Here is a 26003-nt window from a genome sequence, read left to right on the forward strand (position 1 = left end):
TTCCTAAATTTGTGTCCAGTGGCCTCTGCCTCCATGATGCTGTAGACAACAGGTTGGAATTTGCCACCGTCTGGGTCTACTCGGCATAGTGCAGTCCATCCTCTGGAGCTTGGAGCACAGAAACTTGTCTTTGAACTCCTTTTGCACATGTGAAACATCATGCATCCCCTGTTTCTCTCTGACTGCAGTCCATCAGCCCCCTTCTGTTTGCATTTCCCTCCCTGCTCAGCACCACCCATAGTGATAGCCTTAACTTCCTTGGCACCATCAGTTTCCATTTAGCCATGTGTATCTGCCCCACCCACTGAGAAAAGTCCTGCCCTAGACCAGTCCTTTAGTGTGATTTTCCTATTCTTATCCTGAAGTGTTTTTTTAAATCCCATAAATGTTCAGTCGCCAGTTCTGAACATTCACAGCCCCCAGCCTCACCTGGAAGGATCCTTAGCATCACACTGCTGTCCTTCACTTACACTTGATTTGTTCCCACTCCCATCCCATTAGAAGCTGGTCCAGACCTCTGCTTGCCTCTGCTCCACTGCTGGCCCCCTCCCTCCCTCCCTACCACTGACCTCCCTCTTACTCAGCTGAGGTGTTCAGGCACTCAGGTGTGATTGCCTCTACTTCCTGCTCTCGCCAACCATAACCTTAAGCGTGTTCTCATTTACCTTCCCTCTTTAAGGCTATCTGCTCTGGGTCCTCTCCTCCTCTTTCTCCCTCACCAACTTCAGCCCATTACCCTTCCACGACCCTCCCCTCCACAGGCACCTTCCCCTACTTGTGGATTAGCTAAAGATTAGGCACGCTGTTGAGGCTTACATAAAAGAAACACCTTTTGAGAGAGATGGTAGAAACAGAAAACAGGCAAGTTAATATCAGCCTAACTACAAGCTATTTAAATCAATCTCGTCCATGCCTATTTTGATGTATTTTTATTTGAAAATTTTCACCAACTTGTTTTATTACAACGTTAAAACATTTGGCAAAGAATGATTTAAGACAATTGTTTGAACAATGAAAGAGCATAAACAAAATGAATACCACATCATTATCTTTAAATAACTATATAATTTACTAAATGCAGCAAATGAATGCCCGATCTTTCCTCAATGAAGTTTTTATTGAGGTATAACTGGCATAGAACATATTAGTTTCATGTATACAACATAATGATTCAATATTTATATGTATTATAAAATGCTCACCACAATAAGTCTGGTTACCATCCATCACCATACATAGTTAACCAAATATTTTTCCTGTGATGAGCACATTTAAGGTCTACTCTTTTAATAACTTTCAAATAAGCAATACAGTGTTATTAATTATAGTTTTATGGTGTATGTTACATCCCCATGACTTCTTTGATAACTGGAAGTTTTTACTTTTTGACCCCCTTCACCCATTTTGCCCACCCCACCCCCCCACCCTCATCCCCCACCTCTAGCAACCACCTGTCTGTTCTCTGTACCTATGAGCTTGGTTTTTTTTTTTCTCTTGGTTTTGCTTTTTTTAATATTCCACATATAAGTGAGATCATATGGTATCTATATTTCTCTAACTTATTTTACTTAACATAATGCCCTCAAGATCTATCTATGTTGTCACAAATGGCAGGATTTCCTTTTCATGACTGAATAATGTTCCATTGTATATGTACCACATCTTCTTTATCCATTTATCTGCTGATGGACACTTAGGTTGTTTCCATATCTTGACTATTGTAAATAATGCTACAATAAGCATGGCAATACAATTATCTTTCCTATAATATGTTTTCATTTATTTTGGGTATATACCCAGAAGTGGGATGGCTGGATCATATGGTAATTCTATATTTTTAATTTTTTGAGGCAGCTCCATACTGTTTTCCACAGTGGCTACACCAATTTATATTTCCACAAACAGTGCACAAGGGTTCCTTTCTCTCCACGTCCTCGTCAACACTTGTTATCTCTTATCTTTTAGATAATAGCCATTCTGACAGGTGTGAAGTGATGTGTCATTGTGGTTTTGATTTGCACTTTCCTGATGATTACGGATTTTGAATATCTTTTCATATACCTGTTGGCCCTCTGTCTGCTTTTGGAAAAATGTCTGTTCAGACCCTCTGCCCATTTTTAAATTGGATTGTTTTTTTTGCTACTGAGTTGTATAAGTTCTTTATGCATTTTGGATATGAACCCCTTATTAAATATATGATTTGCAAGTATTTTCTCCCTTCCATAGGTTGCATTTTCATTTTATAAATGGTTTCCTTTCCTGCGCAGAAGCTTTTTAGTTTGGCGTCATCTCACTTGTTTATTTTTGGTTGCCTCTGCTTTTGATGTCAGATCCAAAAAAATCATCACCAAGACTGATGTCAAGGAGCTTACTACCTATATTTTTCTTCTAGGAGTTTTTCTTACATTCAAGTCTTTAATCTACTTTGAGTTAATTTTTGTGTGTGGAGTAAAATAATGGTGCAGTTTCATTTATTTGCACGTAACTGTCCAGTTTTCCATCACCATTTATTAAAGAGACTGTCCTTTCCCCATTGTGTCTTCTTGGCTCCTTTGTCATAAATTAATTGACCATATACGAGGCCTGACAATTCAGTTCACAAACTTGTTGCAACGATGTTGCTAACCTTTTTTTATATCGGAGGGATTATTCATTATGAAGAATTTGTACCAACTGGACAAACAGTTAACCAAGTTTACTATTTGGAAGTGCTGAAAAGACTACATGAAAAAGTTAGACGACCTGAACTTTTCACCAACAATTCATGGCTCTTGCATCACGACAATGCACCAGCTCATACAGCACTGTCTGTGAGGGAGTTTTTAGCCATTAAACAAATAACTGTATTGGAACACCCTCCCTACTCACCTGATCTGGCCCCTGATCACTTCTTTCTTTACCTGAAGATAAAGGAAATATTGAAAGGAAGACATTTTGATGACATTCAGGACATCAAGGGTAATACGATGACAGCTCTGATGGCCATTCCAGAAAAAGAGTTCCCAAATCTCTTTGAACGGTGGACTAGGCTCTGGCATCGGTGCATAGCTTCCCAAGGGGAGTACTTTGAAGGTGACTATAATGATATTCAGTAATGAGGTATGAGAACTTTTTCTAGGATGAGTTTGCAAACTTAATTGTCAGAGTTTGTATGTGGTCAGTTGGTTATTTGGGGCCTTTTGTGGTTCCACACAAATTTTAGGATGATTGTTGTATTTCTGTGAAAAAATTCCTTTGGAATTTTCATCAGGATTGCGTTGCATCTGTAGATTGCTTTGGGGAGACTTTTAACAATATTCTTCTAATCCATGAGCATGGAATATCATTCCATTTATTTGTGTCTTCTTCAATTTTCATGTAATGTCTTGTAGTATTCAGTGTGTAGGTTTTTAACCTCCATGGTTAAACTTATTTATAGGTACTTTATTCTTTTTGATGCAATAATAAATGGGATTTTCTTAATTTCTCTCTCTGATAGTTTGTATACTATCTCTTTCTGATTGTTTGTTTGTATATACTAAAACAACAGATTTTTGTATATTTATTTTGTGTCCTGCAGCTTTGCTGAATTTGTTTATTAGTTCTAACTGGTTTTTGGTGGAGTCTTCAGGGTTTCATGTCATCTGCAAATAGTGACAAATTTACTTCTTCCATTCCAAGTTGGATTCCTTTCCTGGACTAAATTTTGAAGTACAAATGTTATTAAGAAAAAAAAAAAAAAAAGGCTTTTTCTATGAAAACAGTTTTAGGTTTATAGCAAAATTGAGAAGTTACAGAAATTTTCCATCTATCTCCTTCCCCACACACCCAATATCAACATTTCCACACCAGAATGGGACACTGGTACAATTGATGGATTTATATTGATACTATCATTATCACCTAAAGTCCATCATTTACATTAGGGTTCCCTCTTGGTGTTTTATATTGTATAGGTTTGTACAAATGTATGCCAGGCATCATAATTATAATGACATAAGAAATAGTTTCACTGCCTTAAAAATCCTCTGTGCTCCACCTATTGATCAATTCCTCCCCCCAAACTCCTGGCAACCACTGATTTTTTTTATTGTCTTTATAGTTTTGACTTTTTCAGAATGTCATATATTAGGAATCATACACTATGTAGCCCTTTCAGATTGGCTTCTTTCACTTAATAGTATGCATTTAAGTTTTTTCCATATATTCTTATGGCTGGAAAGCTCATTGCTTTTTATCGCTGAATAATAGTCCATTGTCTGGATGCACCAGAGTTTGTTTATCCATTCACCTACTGAAGAACATCTGGGTTGCTGTAATTTTTTTTAATGCAAAAATCTCTTGACTTCCTTTTCTAAAAATATTTTTTTCAATATGAGCTTTATTATTATTTATGATGTGGAAAGAAAAATACCTGGAATTATCATCCTCATAGTGTTCAATATAGTTTGAATTCAAATAATTGGCTGTGTTCTAGACATTTCTTTGCAAATCTGAATGTATGACTATTTCCTCAGAGCAGTATCATAATCTGTTATGTTATATGGATGTTTCACAGATGCTTCTTTAACCCTAATGTAGTTAAGTGATCATGTTCCTTGTTGCACGGAGCTGAGACATTATCTATAACATCATTTCTGTGTTTCAATTCTTAATTCCAAGAATATATCAGGATATATCATGCTCAGAATTGGGCCAAGGAATAAGGACTCTTTCCTGGGCAGATAAGTGTGATGAAGTCATAGTGAGAGTCTTGGTATAAATTAACCAAATGTGGTCCTGGGAGAGAAGGATTCTGCACACCCCGGGGGGAGCATAGCAGAAATGAGTTCTTGGCAACTAGAGGAGACACTGACTTGTGGACCTGAGCATGAATTTTTATCTGGCAAATCTATAAACCGGTAGTGGACTATATGTTCACACATCATAGCCTAAGTGTGAAAAAGGCTGAACTGTATATATATATATAAAATCTCACTTTGGGAACCTAAAGCAATTACCTCATTCTATTGAGTTGAAATGGACTGTCAAAAATGACTAAGCCTTCAGTTATGCTTGTATGCGTAGGCATAAAGGTGAACTGAAAAGAATCATGACAAAATTAGCATAAAGTTGTCAGAAAGAGTGAGGCTTGAGCAGGTATCTGAAAGGAAGAGCGAGAGAGGACATCGGAGCAGCCGACTCAGAAAACCCAGCACTGTGAGCTGTTCACAGGTAAAAGGTAAAGTCTGAGCATCTTGTTTGCAACAGGGAGGATGAGACGCATGAGCTAACAGCAGGGGAATCCTTGTACCTGGCTCCATTGAGGATGCAGAGGAGGTGGGCAAATGAGTAATCACACGGATGAGCTCTTTGTCCAGAGGCGATCTGTCTGTCTTGATGAAGTATAGGACACATTTTACATTGTGAAAAAAGAAAGAAGGAAAACAGTCGACTGAGAAGCAAATCTGGACAAACACAAAAACTCTGAGTCATGAGAAAAATTCCGGTCAGATCAGAACGTATCACTCTCTGGCACAAACCTACTGAAAGTAGCTAGTCAGAGATGGAAGACAGACAGACTGATGAGCAAAATGGCTGTATGTAATGAGCTCATTAGAAGAAAAGAGCAGTATTTCACTGATAATGTCAATCTTTTCCATTTTATTTCTATGTTTAGTATTTGCAAGAAAGTCTTATCCCCTTACAATGGACTGCAGTGTTTGCAGCAGTGGTTATCAACCTTGGCTAGCCATTAGAATTGTCTAGGAATTTTAAAAAATACTAATACCAGGTCCCCTAATGATACCAAATCAATCAGGATCTCCTGGGGTGATGTTATACATCACCTGGGGTGATGCTAACATGGCCACAGCTGCAAACCACAGCTCTTCAAGCTTCCATCTCTCTGGCCTTATCTGTCCTCCTCCCTCACTGCATTCCAACCCCTGGTCTGTGTTTCTTGAACATAAGGAGATCGTTCCTGCCCCAGACCATTGTGTGGGCCATCCTCTACCTACATCTTACTTTGCTCTGCTTTTCTCATTACTGGTCCTTTCTCATTGTTCAGGTCATCCCACAAAGGCCTTTCCTGACTATTGTATTTAAAATATTTTCCCCCATCACCCTGTTTATTTTCTTAATAACCTTGTCACTATGAGAAATTGTCTTATGTATTGTTTGCACCTTTATTGGCTGTTTTCTCTCAACTAGGATATAAGCTCTAGGAAGGCATGACCTCCTTTGTCATGTTTGCTGTAGCATCCTTAGCATCTAGAGAAGCATTTGGCACCCAGTAGATGCTCATTGGATCAAAGCCCCAGGGGAATCCTGGTGACCTTCCCATAAAGCTGACTCGTATAAGACAAACCAACTCAGCATGCCAGAAAAACAGTTTCAGAGAGAGTCATCAATTCCATTAAGTAACCTCCATGTTACAATAGTAAGAATTTCCATACAGCTACCTAAAAATGCATTACTCTTCTGACTTAGACTAGAACTTAATTTGTCGTCTATTCTAGCAGAGAAACATAAAAACAAATCAACAAACAAAAAACAACTCATGTACATCACAGATAATCCTGTTGAATGTTATCTAAATAAATCACGATTGACAGACAACTGCTATGATCATTCACTCCCTTGTTCATTTTTTCACCAAATCTAAAATGCCCATTTTTAACATTTTATTAGCTCTTAATTGGAATGCATCTTACTATTAGTGGAGTATTATTGTTTAATTTGCACAAATACTTCCTTTCTTCGTGGCACAAAAATAATGGTGTTCTGAAAATCATCAGTCTTAGTTTTGATAAGATATTACGGTATGTGAGAAAGTCAAGACTTTCCCACTGAGGTTTCCTGAATCATTAATATGCCTATAATGTTTTTTTAAATGTAGAACTGCCATCTTAAATTTTCCCTCTGGTCTTCTCTTGCAGTTGACCTCCCTTGAGCATGTGATAACACTGAATAGTTCTCTCCTTCATGGGTGCCACCAGAGAGGATGTGGCTTGCCGTAACTCACAAGTTTTGTTTGCACCACTAATGGCAGGAAGTCGTTCAAATTTGTGTTCTTTGCCTCTTTTTTTTTGAAGCTCTTTTGTATTCTTGGTAGCTTCACCCCCTCGTTCTTCCATTTATTGGGAACTAAGTACACAGCACCAAAAAGAAAAAAGAAAAGGAAAAAGAAGGGCATGATTTTACATTGTATTAGTTTTACTAAAACTTTTTTTTTTAGTCAGTTCTTCCATAACCATATATTGACCCTCTTTACACTCGTCTACTATCCCCCTGGTTTTACTAAAACTTGTGTTAGATTTTTATGTTGCAAATGATCAAATACTAACTATACAGTTTGGAAGGAAAAAAAGGCAATTTCTTAACTAGTTACTGAAAAGAACAAGAATAGAGCTGATTTAGGTATACCATGATCCAAGGACTCAGAATTATCAGTTTTTCTCTGTCTCTCAGTTCTTCCTTCTGCTGTGTTGTCTTGTTTTCATGGCTGCCAACAAACCAGGTTCAAATTACTACATATTTAATTCCAGTCAAGCAGAAAAAGAAAGTGTGTCTTCTTACTCACTGGAAAAAAAAAAGTCATGGGATTTGCTCTGATTGGGACTGATTGGCTTGGATGGAGTCATTCTAAAGTAATCTCTGTGGCTAAGAGAATGCCATTATCTGATTGGCCTGGCCTAAGTCACTTGACCTTCCACATACCTAGAAATGGTATTGATTTGACTTGACCAAACATATGGACTGAAAGTGGGGTAGGGGTGATTCCCCAAAAAGACAATCCAAATGTCATTACAAGAAGTAGCGTTAATAGATGTTGAGAAACAACAACAACAAAAAAACCCAAACATATATTTCTACCATATGATAGAAATATTACATCCAGCAATTACATTTCTGGGTATATACGCAAAGGAGATGAAAACAGGATATTGATGAGATATCTGTATTCCTGTGTTTATTGCAGCATTATTCACAATAGCCAAAATAATGGAAATAACCTAAGTGTCCATCAACAGATGAATAGATAAAGAAGATATGATGAATGGATAAAGAACACACACACACACACACACACTCACACACACACACACACACACTCACACACACAATGGAATATTGTTCAGCCCTGAAAAAGAAGGACATCCTACCATATGTGACAACATGGATGGACTCTGAGTGCACTATCCTAAGTGGGATAAGTCAGAGAGGGAGGGATAAGTGCTGTGTGATCTAACTTATATATAAAATCTAAAAAAGCCAGACTTGTAAAAAATAAAAGCAAAACCAAAAGAACCCTAAGCAAGCATGTACTTTTAAATGCTTTTTGAACTAACATGTTCATTTTAAAGATGGTTTTAAGCTTTTAATCTCTCATTTTTAAATGAAAAAATAATGTATCTCCTTTTCAAATATTAGTGATCAAGTGGGATTTTTGTACAATAGTGGAGAAAACTGTGGACTGGCAAGATTTCTTGTTGCTGAAATTATATAGAATCTAGTGCTTGATATCAAATAGCTTTATTTCTTTCCTGATAAGCAGCTGGGCTGGGCCATATATATGATGTGTTTAGGTCAACATCCTTCATTTTGTCTTTTAATTGCAGTCCTTCTTTTCCAATTAAAAAAAAAAAAAGGACTTTGTAATCATTTGCTTATTGAGGGACAAATACTAACTTTGGTTGAAATGATTTAGCTAATAGAGAATAGTAGAAGAGAAAGTTTGGGGAGAAATGGGAAGGATGATAAAAATATATTCAGTTTACATGATGATTTTTAAATATCCATGCTTATAAGTCTTTAAACAGGAGGGATCCAAGCCAACTTCGTTGTTTCTTCCCCTCTTCCTATTGTCCTCTTCTCCATTGTCTTTTCCCCCATGACCCACCTGCTGTTACCCAGATAACCATGACAGCATTTCAGTTGTCATGATCTCTCTAGTATTCAAGTCCACATTTTCAGTAGGGAAAAAAGGTGTTTAAGAGAATGGGATTTTGGAGACTTATCAGTAGATAAGGTGAGGAAAGAGGCCAGGAGCACAGGAACTCTTAGGAAATGACATAAGCAGAGCAGTGGTCAATTTCAGCTGCACGGGGATTCCAATATCTTTAACTTTCAGGCTATGAAGGTACCGTGTTGCCTCAAAAATAAGACCTAGCTGGACTACCAGTTCTAACTTAGAGTAAAATAAGACCCAGTCTTACTTTGCTGTAGTATAAGACTGGGTCTTATATAATGTAATGTAATGTAATGTAATATAATATAATATAATACCGGGTCTTATATTAATTTTTGCTCAAAAAGATGCTTTAGAGCTGATGGTCCAGCTAGGTCTGATTTTCGGGGAAACATGGTATTCCTGTGTGTTTGTCAGAACTGTTAATATCTATCTATATATCTATGCATATGTATATATCTATGTCTATATCTATATCTATATATCTATGTCTATATCTATCTATATGTCATACCAAGGGAAGTTGTTGACAAAGGATGTTGATTTGGATACCAGTAAGATGAACTATAAGAAAAAAAAAAAGATAATTCAGTTTGATTGTGTAAAAGTACTGTTTGCATGGGCTTCCCATGAAAGTCAGTTACTAATTCAGCACATTAATGATTAGGTATAACATTAATGCTTTTATCATACTATGTATATCATTAAGTGAACCAAAATACCTTTATCCTAGAGGCTGCATATGTCATAATCTGATTCATGTATTTTATTTCTTTTTGATAAATTCACTTTCAGCATTCAAAAATTAATTATAATAATAGCAACCATTTATATGTTCCACTATGTATCAAGCACCTTTTGTACATTGTCTCATTTAATTGCTGTACTAGCCTTAAGGAGGAAGATGATACTATCCCCAACATTAATACCAGGAAGCAGACCATTAAAGAAGATAATAAACTTACCTAGCATTAAACCACTATTAAGTGAAAAAACTGAATTTAAAAATCAGCTGACCCCAAAGCCTGGAATATTTGGCCACTTGTTTATAAAATCCTTAGGGAAAGAGGAAGTAAGGGGGATTAATAAATTAACACCATGTGGTGTTAGTCAGAATCAGACTACAAGACAGTAACCAAGCTGTCAAGCCAAAGAAGCTATCAGGAATCTCAACCTAATACTTTGGGATCTAGGGGGCTGAACAAAAGTCATCAATACTGAAGATAAGATTCAGAAGGCCAGGGTTGAAGTTCATACCGTAAAATCAGAGAGAATCAGATCTCCTGTAGAGGGACAATTGCCTTTGGACTTGAATATCTGACCATACAAGTCATCTGTACCTACTCCTCGTGGGTCAACCCCACATTCCCTTCCCAACAATCCCTCATATTTGCTGTATTGCATCATTTCATGTCTATTTCCAGGAGGCCTCCCAGGGAGGTGTCCTGCAAGCTCCTGGGAGGTATGGGCTGTTGCTTTTCTTTCTCACTCTTCTTTTCAAGGAGCAGAGTTTGTAGCAGTTTTAAGATTTTGGTTAGTGGTCTCCAGACTTTTTCATGAGTTAATAAAAAAACACAGCACTTAGGAAAGTGATGGTTTATACCTCAAAATGTATTGACTCTTGTATGCTTTTAAATTATGTTCATATATTATTATGTCAGTATATTAAATATATTTGAAACATGCACAAATACTGAAAATTTTGAAAGCTTGAGTTAAATCAACTTGGTCAAATCACAGGAGACACAGGAGATTATTGTTTCAAATGGGAGTGTAACTATGATCACTTTGGTTATGTAAAAGGTAAAGTGACAGAAGTTGGAGACAGAACTGGCAGGCAGAACCGGGTGCAGGCAGAAAATGGGACAGTGTCAGTGTCTTCAGTTGAAGAATGGAAAGATGAGGAGATAATCTCTGTCATTATAGAACAAGAAATGAATGTTTAAGTAGACTGAAATTTTAGAGGTGACCGTGGAAGAAAATGAAATGAATGATACAACTACATAGGAAGCAGAAGAAGGATACTGGGTGATAATGTACATGAACTACACCAATAGATTAGGTCTACAATGAATAAATCAAGATGTAGCAATATAAGGTTATCTAAAGCTTAGTAATAAGTATGAGAAGGAAGATCTAAGTAGTGACCTTAACCAGTGGAAGTGGTGATGGGACTGGGAGAAGAGGGAGATGGGGTGGGGGTGTTATTATAGGCTCTTCTGATGGATTTCCTCTTTAACATGTGCGATTTCCTGTAATTCTGATATGCGCACACCACACTTGCAGTCTCTGCCCCAACTGAGAAGCGCTGCCCAAGAGGTCTATACTGAGTGGAACTGCATTATCTGTTCCCTGTAAACTGTGCAAAATCGTATGCCCATAGGATAATACTTCTAAAATATCATGACCCAATTCAGTTATTACAAGTGGATAACCTTTAAAATTTCAGGTAGTACTCCATTTTCTCTAATGAAATTGAAGAGTTTTTTCTTTTAGTCTTTCTTACCTCTTACTTCTCCAGCATTTCAAGGTTTCTCCCCTTTCCCCAGCATCCCTGAGAACACAGAATTAACCCTGTATACTGAAAACTGACTCCTGAACTCTCCAAAAGTATCATGAAAAACATGAAATGCCTACATTCAGTAGTCTAGCAATCAGTTTTATTTTTGTGTAAATATGGCAACCGTAAAGGGGATATGTACTTGGATGATCCCTATTTTAAAATAATCAGAGACTCTGGGTGCAAATCATCCAGATAATTACATTCCAGATGAAAACTCTGGTTTTCAGTTGTGTATACAATCGTCTGATCACTTCAGTTTGCTTACATGGAAGGTTTGGCCATCTGTTTTGAAAACGTGTAGCTCCAATGGGAGAAGCAAACAATTGATATGGTATTTTTTTAAAAACTTTCAAGTTTATCACTTACAAAATAATTTAATTTCACAATTTCATTTGTCTTACTTTTATTACCATTGTGCTGTGTAAAAGTGTGTATGTGTTAAAGTCATACTTTTATTACTGTTATAGTGACCTCTTCTGGATAAGTCTTCGAATGTCATCCTGATGATGTGTTAACTGTTCTGGTGTTTTTCATGTTACTGTACACTACAGAATGATATTAAAAACCCCAAATCTAGTGTAACTAATCAAAGTTCAGTTAACTGAGGGCTCACTGAAGGTGCTGAGCAAGGAGTTAATCATCTAGTAGAGAGAACAGGTATATAAACCAGTGATGGCCATGTACATATAAATAATTATAATAAGTTTAAAACCATGTTTGAAAAGCTGATTATGACGTATGGACCGACTATTAAAAGTTAAATAGTTCTCCAGCAGAAAAAAATGGGAGGTAACACTAGTCAGAGATATAGCTTGGTGCCTGAAGGCACTGTGACTTCTGCGGTTTTGTATGGAACCTGAAGAGCAAGGGACAGTAGAGATGGACAGGGCCTCATCGTAAAAGTGTGTGTGCCCTGTCGCGTACTGGGCACCATATCCTAAGGGCTTCAAGCAGGGGAGTGATGTTGACACAATTACCTGTTCTTGGCGGTTCTCCGGCTGTCCCAGGAGTGTCCCATGGAGTGCGGCAGTGCCTGGAAGTGAGTACCAGCTGCAGCAGCAGGCTGGGCCTGATGGCGAGTCCCCAGTCAGTTGGGGACCCAGAGTGGAGAGAGCAGGCCCCGCAGGAGATAACGGGGAACTTAGTAACTGGGAGTCTGGTTAGAGAGGGAGGTTCCCACATCTGTCTCCCTGACTTTGGGGAGGATGGAGGCATAAACCAAGAAAGAAAGGATGGAAAAAGCAGGTTTGTGGAGACAATGAGTTTAATTTTGGAGACAAGTGTAATGTGGTTTGGGAGGATTTAGTCATAGGAGCTCACAGCTGCAGCTAGTATATAAAGTCACAGGAACTATTAAAAATGGGACCATTTATTTATCAACTACAACTGGACCCTGAACATGGTCTAGTACATTTCACTAGTAAATTTACCACTCCCCGCCCCCCATTCTTCACGGCAACTACTTTAAACTGCTCCATTCTTCTCAAACTTTGGACCGTGTTATCCCCTATATACCACTCTCGCTCATCAGGTACCCTTACCTCCTACTTTATGTCAAAAACAAAAGTGATTGGTCCAAAGCTAACCACATCCCTACCAGAATTTCCCTGTTTTCACTAGTTCTAAAAGTGAGCTCCCCAACACAAACTCTTAAGCTACGCAGCAAGCAGCAAGGTTGTCTGCCCCAGAAAGAAGCAAGAGGAGAAGCAGGAGGAGGACATAGACCCAGGGCAGGAGGGAGGAGGAGGTTGGATCCTCCACAGACCGGAAAGCATGGAGGACAGTGCCGTAGGTGTGAAGCACGAGAGCCCACGGATTTTCAGTCACTTCTACTCGTGGCCCAACCAGCGCTGTAACCTTGAACATACTACTTTACGTCTAGTAAAATGTTAGACTAGGTTTTCTTTAAGGACGCTTACAGCTTTAAGATGTTAAGATTCCATTGAAAACATATGAGATGTGTGTGAGTTACAAACTTAAGGTGGACCTACATTAAAAATGTTGGAGATCTTCTTAAAATCATTTCAACTATTCTATAAAATCAAAATATTTTTCTCCCTAAGTCATCCTCCTGCAGGACTGAAAGTAGAAGCTGATAGTGCTAAATGAATCTGTCACTGCTAAAGATCACATACGTAACTTGACTAATAGTTTTACAAAGCTGTCCCCAAAACACTGAACAGTTCATTGCTGTAAAATCAACTTACTGATTGATGAAAAGGTCCCTGAATATGTGACCTTTTAATGTGTGATATTTCAACCAGAATATTGAATTAGGAATTTAACATTTTGACTTTTCAGACTGATATAAAAATACATCTCATGTCATTATTGTTAAGTATATATTTTTATTAAGAATTGACAGTAGTCAGTAGTGCAATAATTTTATGTCTAATTGAATTGCCATGATAGGACAAAGTAATGTGCAGAGAACTCATGAGATATTTTAAAACATTTTATAAATAAATATCTGATTAGTTGAAGCTGTATCAGCTTTTAATTTAAGGCCTGCAGCTGTTGGTGTAAGAAGCATCAAATTTCAAAAGAAGTTAGAATATGAATAAATAAAATAAGAGAAAAGGTCTCCTGAGAAGAAAATAAAATAAAAATTAAGCATATGGATTATCATTACATTGCTTCTCATATTGAAAGTTTAGTACTGAATTACAGATTTTAATCTATAATTCAGTCAGTTTTAATTCATGTGGCTAACCAGGCTATATAAAAATAATATAAAATAAAAGATTAAGATTATTCAAAAGTTTAATATTTATTCTATTTTCTTTACACCTTATAGAAATTGAATGATTTCATCGTTATTCTTTTTAAATAAAGACATCAAGACCACATTGTTACATTCACATAATTTGTTAAGCATAATACAAATTCAGTTTACTAGAAAAAACACATAATTTTAATATAGTTTGTTTACCTTCTGTTTATTATGGTAATCATTATTTAAGATTTTCTGCTCAAATGTTATATGAAAGTTTTTCACTTAGAAAGAGGCTTAAAGAAAGTGATTTTTAAAGAGTGACTATTATATGATAATATAGTTCCCTAGGATGAGAACAGTATACATTTAATACTGAGAAAGTTGTAAGTTCTAATAAGTGTTCATTTGAAGTGATTTTTCATGAGATTTTGTTGACATTAGAGTCTACTGGAAAGTATCTCAGAATTTTTTTGCTATTCACTTAAGGTAAAGTTTATTTTAGAAAGTTGTATAAGACTATCATGATTCAGGGTTTAAACATTGCTTTTGTAAGAATTTTTTTTTTTTTTTTTTTTTTGGCACTCTTAGAGCTGTGTCCTGGAATTGGTGCCCAAACAATTTTCAGTGTGGTATGAGCTGTTTATGTCACTGAGTAAAATTAGATACACGCCTGTTGCTAATACAAGCAGATGAAACATGAGACAGGCCAAACACTTGAGAGCCTTCTCTTCCAGGCATAGTTGGTGACGCCTAAATCCTTCACTCTCATCCTGCAAGTAATGGGAACGTTTGAAATATTCTGTCTCTGACAAAGCTCGAGCTTGTTTTGACTAATTCACCAGTGTCCTTTTTAATACATCAAAGGTGAGTAATCAATTTTAACTTGGATTTTATATAATTATAATGTATAACCTTAAAATCAGATAGGTAAACATTTCTTCATTTTTTTCCTTCAGAGGTAACTGTTTATTAATAGTTAATAAATTAAATTTAAAATATTGAATAAGTTTTTCTCAAAATGGTTATCAACAAAATTTAGGTAACTTCTTATTTCAATTATTTTGAGTTATTCTGATTACTAATATATTATATTTTTTAGCATAATTTGTATTTCTAATATTTGAATTTGTAGAATGCATTAAATTGTATACTGTGGCTAATCTATCATCTTTAAGATCACCTTCTTCTAATTCTACTCTTAAATTTTTGTGGTGGAATTATGTTGGCTTTACATTTTGTTGATAGTTTTCTTATAGACATTAAAAAACAGATTAAAATTAATGAGAACAAAGCTCCAAGTCATTTGCGAAATTGTGAATAAGCAAAACAACAGCAAAACACCAACTTGGGCTTTCCAGCTCTTTTTGGGGTGAAAAAGGGAGGACTATTTCTCTCCCCAAATCTGGAAGAAAATAAAGTGTTGCTCAAAATATGTATCAAAAAGTAACTATAAATGAGCTAAAAGACAAATACGTGCTAATGCCTATGAAAGTTGTCAGTTCTCTTCTGTGTTTCCTAGGTTAAGAAGGGACAATCCAAAAACAAGTTTATAAAGGAATGCATACAGAAAGATAATAAGGGAAAATATAACTCAACTGGCTGAAAGATTTGCCAGCAGGATGAGTAACTCACTAGTACGAAATGAACTACAAAATGTACTGTGTTTATCTTTTGCTTATTTTCTTGGAAACATTTTGTAGAGCTAGGTACAAACAGGCACACTTAATGAAGTTTCAAAACTAATGGTTCAAGTTGGTGTTAGTTTTACAGGTTCCAGAATTTATCTAAGGTTTTCTTTCAAAGCCATATGAAAAGTGGTATTTCAATATATTTAAATATCGAATTCCAATGACTAATAAATCCAAGTTTCCAAAAGATGCTGGCTAAGCTTGTGGTTTCAAGTTGAAATGATTGTTCTATATTGTCCTTTAAAAAATATACTTTCTAGTCATGAAATGAAATTGCTATTATACCCAATATGAAAATCAAATAATAATGGTACGTATGAGTGGGTGCCCATTTGGTTTAATCTTGCATAGCTTGTAGGGACTATGTTTCTCCCTCCACTTCTTATTCTACTTGGCCCATCGCAACCCCTTGCTTCTTCTCAACTAAGCCCAATATTGCTGTGGTTTCCTACTGGGAAGGGAGAAAACTACAGTCCTGAGTAGGACTCTGCTACTTTCCCATTCTTTTAGATCCTGCCTCTACTCAGAACCTGCTTCTGCTTTTCTTTCCATCCTTCCCTCCTCCTCTTCTTGGCCTACTCAGCATCTGTCTAGCTTTACTATTCTCTGGACCCACTGCAGGGCCACATATTTCTATGATGTTCTCATGAGTATTGAAGAATTCCTCAACCCCTATACTTGCCATTTCATATTCCAACTTCATTTTAAATTTTATGTGTTATTATGCCTTAGAGAATTTTGTAGGAAAATTGATACAGGAGTATTTAACAATTTGTGGATTTTCAAATGTCTGAAGACTTCTTTCAAACTCCTTCAAAATGTCAACGTCTACTTGATTTCAGTATGACCAATGTGCAGGTACCACTAATGAGAAATGAGACTGGGGATTTCAGGAGGACTGTCTTTTGCCCAAAGGGATTTGTTCTTCATCGTAAAGCTTGGGGAGCCATTTGAGCATTTACAACAGACACATAACACGGATTTAGTCTTTGGGAAGGCCACTCTGGTTGCCATGGAGAAAGGATTAGGGGTATGGTGGAGGGAGATAAGAAGAGTTGTAAAAAGTCAAAAGCTGGCCTCAGCTGAGGACTGGGAAATGCAACTGGAGAGAGGACTAAGAAGAAGAAGGTGGGCACCATGGAGATGGGCACCTTAAAACCTAACCTCACCTTTGTGACTCTTTTAACTCTATTTTCAACATTCTCAATTATTTTACTTGTGAAAAATCTGAGCAGCATACTATCCATGAAGAGGCAGTGACTATAAGTTTAGGCTTCGGAGTCACACTGCCACTTTCTAACTCTATGATCTTGTGTGAATTACTTAATTGCTCTCTGTCTCATTATCCCCACTATAAAAATGGGGATAATCAGTGTCAACCTTCTAAGGTTATGACTATCAAATTCATTCCATACAAAGCACTTAGAAAGTGTCTGACTTCTTGGTAAACAGCAGATCTCCTCCTTCTTCAGCTCCTCCTCCTCATCGTCATCACCACCATCACCATCACATCACCATCACATCACCATCACCATCACCATCATCACCATCACCACCATCATCTCATCACCACCATCACTATCACCACCATCGCCATCACCATCATTATCACATCACCATTCCCAACACCACCTTCACCATCATCACCATCACCCTCATCATCACGTCACCATCACCATCATCATCAATAACAAGGTAATGTATAACCTCTTATTCTTGCTCACACTGAGAGGGAGGTCAGGGAAAAACCTTCGAATGGTGACTGATCAGGGTTTCTAACTGGCTTCTCCCAGCCTCCCTAAGAAGGCACCATGGGTGGGAGATTCTAGGCTTAGGCTATTTGTGCTCCAACAGGGAGTGTTCTCCACAAGAGTGATGGCTGCTGAGGAGGAACGTGTGCATTCCAGAATGCAGATAGAAAACCCTCCCTGACATTATTCCCAATTGACTGAAAATCTTTAATGGTGCCTTTAATATTTATGAAGAAAAAATAATCAAATGACTGTTTAGGCTTCCTATGAATGTTTTCCTTTCATAAAACATTTTAGATCTTAATGAAAATTTTACATGAAATATTCTAAAATGTTAATCTCGGTGAAACAGAGAAGTATGCTGTCCCCATACTGGAATGATTTGCATGTGTATTTTGCACAACATTTGAAAATCATTTTAAATCATGATATTCTAATTTTGAAGAAAAGGTGACTGTGAGGATAGAAGTGACTCATCGTCCTGATGTCCTCTGAAACATTTAGAAAACTGTCTAAGCAGTCAGAAAATTGTGTGTACACTGCATTTGATAAGAACCTTAATTATGTCTACTTCAAGGATTTCTTTTTGTTTTATATCTTTCGTATAGAGATTTGCAACTAAAAGGAAGCTCGGCTTGATCGATACATTTAAATAACTTTCTTTTCTTAAAATTTGTCCTTAATTTTGTGTGGATATTTTTCATAGTTAGAATTTAGTTAAATATTATTTTTAGGTACTTGGCAACTTGAGGTTTTTGAGGGGAGGAAGTTATAGTTGGTTTGCCTGAAAAATTACAGCTTTAGTTATAAAACTTCAAAGACTTAATAAAGTTGATGACAGGCTACTTTGTACTCTGTTTGCTTAAATGTGGCTTTCCTGTGTAATTTTAACTTAATATTCTACACCTGTCTTCTTTGTAAATAATGTCAAACTAAGAGTCCTGTCTATACAGGTTAAATGGTGCTGTAATATACGCTGGCCACCCTCCTGCAGCTGGAGGGTGTTATCGTGTGATACAAAGATCTTCCCCCTTTGTGCCCCGTAGGTCCAGCCACAAGCCTCTTCCCCTGTCTTCTCTGTCCTCCCTCTTTCAGACTCTCCCTTCCAGGCCCTGATGAACCAGCCAAGCCATTCACCACCATCCATAAGACCATATATATTCCAACCTCCGCTGATTTCTGGTCCACAAAAGGTGGATGAGCAGGTGCACTGCCTGAAGAGTTGTCCACAGGGAAGAGTCTCTCACCATGGCCTTTCAGAACCTTCCTGATTCAGTGTATTCTGCCCACTGGGGATGTACCACCTTACTGGTTGTTGAGTTAGGGTGTACAGTCTGCATCCTGAGGCATCACCCATTCTCCCAGGGATCTCCAAACTGGGCCTCAACAACTTCGAAAGGCTGTCCCATTACCTTGTCAGGATGGCAGCTTCTGGGAAATATAATAGGTGATAAGAGCAGTAGACCCCACAGTCAAGAGCCAGGCTGCCTTTGCTGTAAAGGGGGGTCATTTGGTTCACTGCAATGCCACATGGGGTCTGACACCAGTGGATGAAACATTCCGTAAGTCCTTGGAGTGATGCTGGATGAGGCCCTGCAAGCAGGTCTTTAGTGGCCTGTACCCACATACTGAGCTAACCCACCCGGGTACTGAACTTGGCCTTTTCCTCCCCTGTATGCGTAGGCTGGTCCTAAGGGACACCCCTCTACAGCTAGAGGAATGAGATGGGGGAGAGGTGCCATTGCATGAGCAGTGAGTGACATGGAACTAAGAGTCACTTGTGTATGCAGCTTATGTTCCCTCTGCCTGCCCCAGCCCTGCCACACCACTTCTTACAGGGGATTGCTGTTGGCCCCTGACCTTAGGCTTCAGTAGGACTAACATAATTCAAGTCGTGATGGGAAATTCTGGCCACGTGATCACTCAGTGTCTCATGGTCAGATGCCCTATCTCCACAAAGGTCCAATAGCCCTTAACGAAATGTTTTTCAAATGGCATATAAGTCTTTACTGCCGATGTCATGGCCTTATTCCAAAACTCTAGAGGTCTGTGTTGTGATTCCTCAGTGAGGGTTACTCAAAGCATCACATAGCATCCTTTCCCAGCACAGATCCTCTAATCCCATGGTGGTACCAGGATGCACATCAGAGCTGCTTACACCACTGCCTGGAGCTACTACAGAGGCCCGTTTGGGCGCCGCCAAAAGCTGTCAGCCCTTCTTGTCACTCTGTAAATGAGTTAGAGTAAATTTTCCAAGTGGCATAGGCTACCTCCACATCCTGAAGGGGTTTAAGGGGCATGATTTTCCCTTAATAGTGATGGTAGGTGCAAGATACAATCATTAATTCTTTGCTTCGGAGGGGAGGTCCCTGCATGCCTTATAACACTGGATGCCTAAAAACTTCTCTGATTTGGCATGTCCCAGAATCCTGGAAGGGTTTATCTCTCACCCTCTGGACACATGTATTTTACTAAGGCCTCCAAATATTTGTCACTTTCACTCATCTAGTCCAGTTGACATGACATCATGAATCTAGTGGAAACATTCCTTTGTTCTGAGAATATCCAGGATGACTTAAATCCCTTCCGTGTATATGAAGATGAGGTGGGAATACTATAGTCTATCATATGTGACTGTGAAGTATTTTTGGTCTTTATTCGTGAGAGAAATGGGGGGTGGGGGGAAATATGTTTGCCAGCTCATTGTACCTGGAGCTGTGTTCATCTGTACGTGTGAGCGCGCTCGCCTGGCACAGAAGATGCAGGGGACATTCCACTCTGTGTGTTTGGGGCAGCTCAGCCCCTAAGATGCATTTTATCTAAGGGCCAGACTGGTGAATTAAATGGGAATATGCCCCTCATCTCTGCAACCCAGGAAGAATGACAGAGATTAGTGTCACTCTTACAGGCCACACCATTAGTCCCACGAGCACTAATGGTGTGGCCTGTAAGAGTGACACTAATCTGTCATTCTTCCTGGGTTGCAGAGATGAGGGGCAGTTTCAGAGCTCTTTTCTTGGCTTTCCCCACTGTATAACTCATAATCCGCAGGCCAGGTGACCTCCAATGTGGGAGCTCTGCCAACTACTAAGTACATTCCAACTATATATCTGTTGGCCAGTGAAATGACCATTTGATAGTCATCTATGGACCCACTATAAGTCAGAGCTGGACCCAGATACCATTTATCACCTGCTCCCCATATATCCTCACTCTAAAAGTGAGGCCATGATGACACGTTGGGTTCTTGGTATTGATGGCAGAACTAGATTTGTTGCCCAGGGTCCTCAAAATTCCTGAGTGTTGCGCTTTTCTCATTGTATGGTAATCCAATTAAATGGTCTTCGGTTCTGTTGGAGCAGGGCTGGGTGAGTCATTGTTACATGCACATGCTCTGGTGCTTCCCTCCGGGGACCTGGTGTCTCAGTCAAGGGTTTCCAGGTCTGGAAACTGGCTTAATCTGGAAACTGAGCAAAGAGTTGTGTTATTTTATGAGGACCTGTGACCTTCAACCTCCTGATTATCTGTTCTTGATGTCTTTCGATTGCATAGGTTAACTCTCTTGTTGACTTTCCATCCATCTTTGTCCTCTTCGATGATTAACCTGGAAGTTCTGGCTTTTCTCTTTCACTAAGTTAATCCATTGCTTTTTTCCAGGCTTTTGCAGGCCAAACTAGTAGTGTATTAGCACCATCTTCCAAGACCCTTGTCATAGTGTTTAATTCTGTATCATCGGAGAATGTTCCCATAGCAACAGATGCTCCTTTATCCAACATGGTATTCTGTCTTCCTTGATTCATCCCCCTCAGGACTCAGTCCCTTTCATTCTGTCATGTCCTGCTGATAGATGCTGGATAGGTCCTTCCAATCTTTTGCGATATAGCCCTTTACTCCCTTACTTGGGTTATGTTGTGATGTAACCATAACTATTGGTCAGGTGGTCAGGAAGGGAGATGATGTGCATGTCACCTCATCTTAGAGTAGGAGGGAGGCATTGGCCACTCTGCAGATCTAGATGTTCCCGGGGCATCTGGAGTTTCTAGTTTCTTAAGTGTATTGGCCTAGGTGTCACATCCCAAGTCTCAGGGCCCCACTCCTACCCTGCCAGTGTCCTGGTCCTGACAAAGCAGACTTGCCTGGGTTGAGAATTAATCTTCTCTGGCACTCTACTGCTCTAATAAAGGCCAGATCCTCAGCTCGTTCTGGCCCTTCAGTTACAGGAGGTGAGAGTTCCCTCATTGCTGCCAGAGAGGCCCTCTGATTTTCACAGTTTGCTTTGCATCACCTCAGCCTTGCATCATCTTTCTCCAGTTCCTTGAAATAATCAGAAGAGCCATTGATTCCATTGTCCTTATACTTATTATTTTGTGTCCTTTAAGGGGACACAAAACACCTTGTACATTGCACCCACTGGTAAATTTCCTCCCATGATGTTACATCCCTGTTCACCACCAGAGACAATTTTGATAATGGTGCCACCACTGTGTGCCATGGCATATCCATACTCCACCTACTGCCAGAAATGGGGTCCTCATTGCCGTGACGGATGGGTGATTCAGCTTCAAAGTGCCATTTTAGATTTGCTTCCCCAGACTATTTCTGGCCACAAAGCTGCTATATCCGTTTCCCCAGGAAAGACGAGGAGACTGAGATTTGCATGGAGGAAGTTTATTAGGAAATGTTCTTAGGAAGAACAACTGTAAGGGAGTTGAGGAAACAGGATTGGGCAGAGGAAGAAGTTGAACTCTGATCAGTGAAAACAGAGGCCTCAGCTGACCCTACCCAGCTAACTGGGGAGGGGGAGCGGTAAGGGTCTCTCTGAAACTAGACTGGCCCTCAGAGATGTCCTGAATGAAAGCAGGGGCCAGGCCCTGGTGACTGCAGGATTGAGCAGTCACGTAGCTGCTCTGGGAATCAGCTCTCTTTAGCCAAAGGCAGTTGAGGGGTGGGGACTCAGGTGTGCTCTGTGAGCAGGAAACAGTCTGCCACCTGGGAGAATGAGTTCCTTGGTGAGGAGGGGAGGGGAGGTCTGTGTGGCACACTACAGCATCTGCTACCGGTGCCTTCTAAAGGTTTTCTGTTTTTACAACAGTTTGATTTTGCATGAATTTTTCAGAAAATAATTTTCTTTCCTTACTTGTTTTACTTCTATAAGTATGACCAGAGCGTAATCCTGTAAAACCACAATTTAAAAACAGTATTTAATGGAGAATTTGTCTTTGCATTATATTCATCCATTCAGTCAACAAATATTGGTAGTGTTTCTAGGGATTGGGAATGGCCAGGAGCCTAACAGAGAAAAAAAAAAAGAAAGAAAAATCCTGCCCTTGTGGATATGGGACAAATAATGTGGGAACACAGATGTAATATTTTTCGGATGTTGAATAACATAGGACACTGGAATCAAGAGAGAAACTTTTGCATTTCAGATTAATTTGCTTGGGTTCCATAGTAGGAAATAAGTGAAAGCAACCAGCAGAACTGCCTGTATAAATTCTACCTTAGATAGTGGTTAAATTCAACTAAATAATTGCCCCTTTACTCTCAGTATGGACAAATTAGAGGTCATTACTATTTTGGCGATTATTTGATTAAATCATATTCTGTCCTCAAAACATTTTAAAGGGACAGAAATATAATAAATATTTAAGTTTTTTGATATATTAGGAGGAATTGATGGTGAAAATAATTTTCATATAGTGGCTCTATTTAAACTATTTTAATATGAGTCTACATGGAAAATACAGAAATGTTAAATGAATCATTTATATAATAATTTTAGTAAATTGGTATTTGAGTCTTGATTGATTATATTAATTACATTATAGGGTTCTGATTTGATATAGTTGTATCTGTAGTAATAGTTTCTATAACTTTGTCAAGATGTAGCATCATATTCTATAAATACATATTCCTTGAAATACTAATATGATCTGGCTTCAAATTCAAAAGACCATGAATTTAATACTTAATAGACAATAATAGCAAGCATAACACTTCCTCTGTACTAAACATTATTCTGGTAACTAGTCATTTTCTATTTGGAGCTATGATGACAAATTTTAGGGAAATATAGGCCTCCAGATATAGAGGCAATTTAAATACATTTGGGGATATATCAGAGCAACTTTTATAAGGCTAACTGAAGTGGTTGTGAATGTTAGATGTCCAGTGGAAATAAAATGTCTCAATTTGAAAGAGTGAGAGTAATCAGAGGCATGATAACCTTTATGAAACATAATTCTCATGACATTAAATATAGATGTTTCACCAATAAGATTTGTATTCCACCTGTTGTGAGAAAGATGCCAGCAGGTACAGGAATTAGAAGAAACTTAAGAATTCTGGGAATCTCAACTGTAAGCATCAAAGGACTTAGAAGAAAACTATTACATCTCTTATGATATTAGAAAAGTTTTTATAAGTTATAATGCCAATTTACAGCCCTGTGAATCCCTCACGTATTAAAAAAAAAGTTTTCTTGAAGAACTGCATAATTGAACACTATATTTGGTGGTACTTTTTTTGTTGATATAGCTTTCAGAAAAATACAATGCAATCAAATATTCCACACATTTACAGATACTTCCTAAGTAATTTGACAGAGCACAAAACCAGCAACAAAAACTTAAAAAAATAATAACCATATTTTTTTTTCTAAAAGGCAACATATTAAATCAAGAAATAAACTCTCCTGTTCATTTTGGACCTCTAAATCAAAGAAGTATATATTTTAAAGACAAAGAGATATTCCAAGATTAAGTAATAGCATGCCTTTCTACTCTACTTTTGTTCAGACTTTTTTTTTAATTAAAGTTTGTTGGGTGACAATGATTAGTAAAATTATATAGGTTTCAGGTGTACAATTCTGTAATACATCATCTATATATCACATTGTGTGTTCACCACCCAGAGTCAGTTCTCCTTCCATCACTATATATTTGACCCCCTTTACCCTCATCTACCCCCTCCACTCCCCTTACCCTCTGGTAACCACTAACCTATTGCCTGTGTCTATGAGTTTTTGTTTCTTTATTTGTTTGTCTTGTTCTTTTGTTGTTTTCAGATTTGTTGTTCAAAGTCTTAATCGTAAGAAACTGTGAATCTCCAAGTAAATCTTGTCCACCATTTTCCCCAGAGCTTCAGCAGGACCTCAGGCTGGAGTAGAGTTTGAGGAAAGAATGCCAGTCTGAAGAAGGAAAGGAAGAAGATAAAATAGCAAGGAGAACTCCAGTCTCAAGCAATTAGGTGCAAGGAGCAAAAAGAAACGTGGCTCTGTGCCCTGCATCTCACAGACAGGACCAGGTGTCAAAACCACAGAGCTCTGCCGTAAAGCTTTTCAAAGGTGTCCCACCAAATGTCAGGATGCATGCTACCGTGTTTCCTCGAAAATAAGACCTAGCTGTACAATCAGCTCTAATGTGTATTTTGGAGCAAAAATTAGTATAAGACTGGGAATATAATATAATATAATATAATATAATATAATATAATATAATATAATATAATATAATATAATAATACTGTGTCTTTTATTAATTTTTGCTCCAAAAGATGCATTAAAGCTGATTGTCTGGCTGGGTCTTATTTTCGGGGAAACGCAGTAGAACTGGGGTGATCAGGAGATCCCGTTGTGAGGCCATTTGAGTTGATGAGTTGACAGAACTGACCATCACAAAGTTTTCATCATAGCTACATAAGGTATGTCTTTAGAACTCAATATGGGTTATATGATATCAAAAGGGAAATACCTAAGATACTATAGTTGTAAAGCAAAAGTAGAAACAGTGCTTTTCTGATGCTAATCTTCCTCCCAAATTCAACTCATTTATCTTATCAAGGTAGAACTTTATATGATCGTGAACCTTAAAATACACTGTTCAAGCACAAAGTGTGTTTGTGGATTAACATTCATGCTAGAAAATGGAGTATTATGCTGGATCACTGAGATGTGAAATGAGGGAAGTTTCAGCCTATGACTTATGACATACGCATCAATCATATCATTGTGGTGGTCAACCGTTCCAAATAAAATGAAGAACAAGAAATAAGAAAATGAGTAAAATGAGCACAGGAAAATATATATTGGATTTGGAAGCAAAGAGATCATGTGATCTCTCTGACATCAGCCAAAGATAAAGATAATAAAATAACTTTCTCAGGAAGACTATTCTTATATCTAAAACCTTAATTGTTCTTTAAAGAGTCTATTTGACTAGGAAAAAAATGGGTCAAAAATAATTGAAAAACTGTCTATTTAGTAAATGTTTTTCTTACTCTGTGGTTCTTCATTGTAAGATCACTGCCTTTACATCTCTTGTTTTATGTATTATTCAAGACTATTCCAGGTGCA

At 38.0% G+C, this 26003-nt stretch overlaps 1 protein-coding gene across 2 annotated transcripts in view; it reads left to right on the plus strand.

The window, feature by feature from the left end:
* The window catches only part of SGCG (sarcoglycan gamma), a 103878-nt gene that overhangs the window by 8311 nt on the left and 69564 nt on the right, over positions 1-26003 (plus strand). Inside the window, exon 1 of one of the 2 annotated variants that reach the window (XM_019736599.2) lies at positions 14915-15075. The exons of the other annotated variant lie outside the window; for it this stretch is intronic. The gene's annotated coding sequence lies outside the window, so the exon portion shown is untranslated. Of the gene's footprint in view, positions 1-14914; positions 15076-26003 lie in introns of those variants that run through there. 2 annotated transcript variants of the gene reach the window in all.

The sequence above is a fragment of the Rhinolophus sinicus genome, linkage group LG04 (assembly GCF_036562045.2).
Source record: "Rhinolophus sinicus isolate RSC01 linkage group LG04, ASM3656204v1, whole genome shotgun sequence".
In the NCBI taxonomy this organism is placed as follows: domain Eukaryota; kingdom Metazoa; phylum Chordata; class Mammalia; order Chiroptera; family Rhinolophidae; genus Rhinolophus; species Rhinolophus sinicus.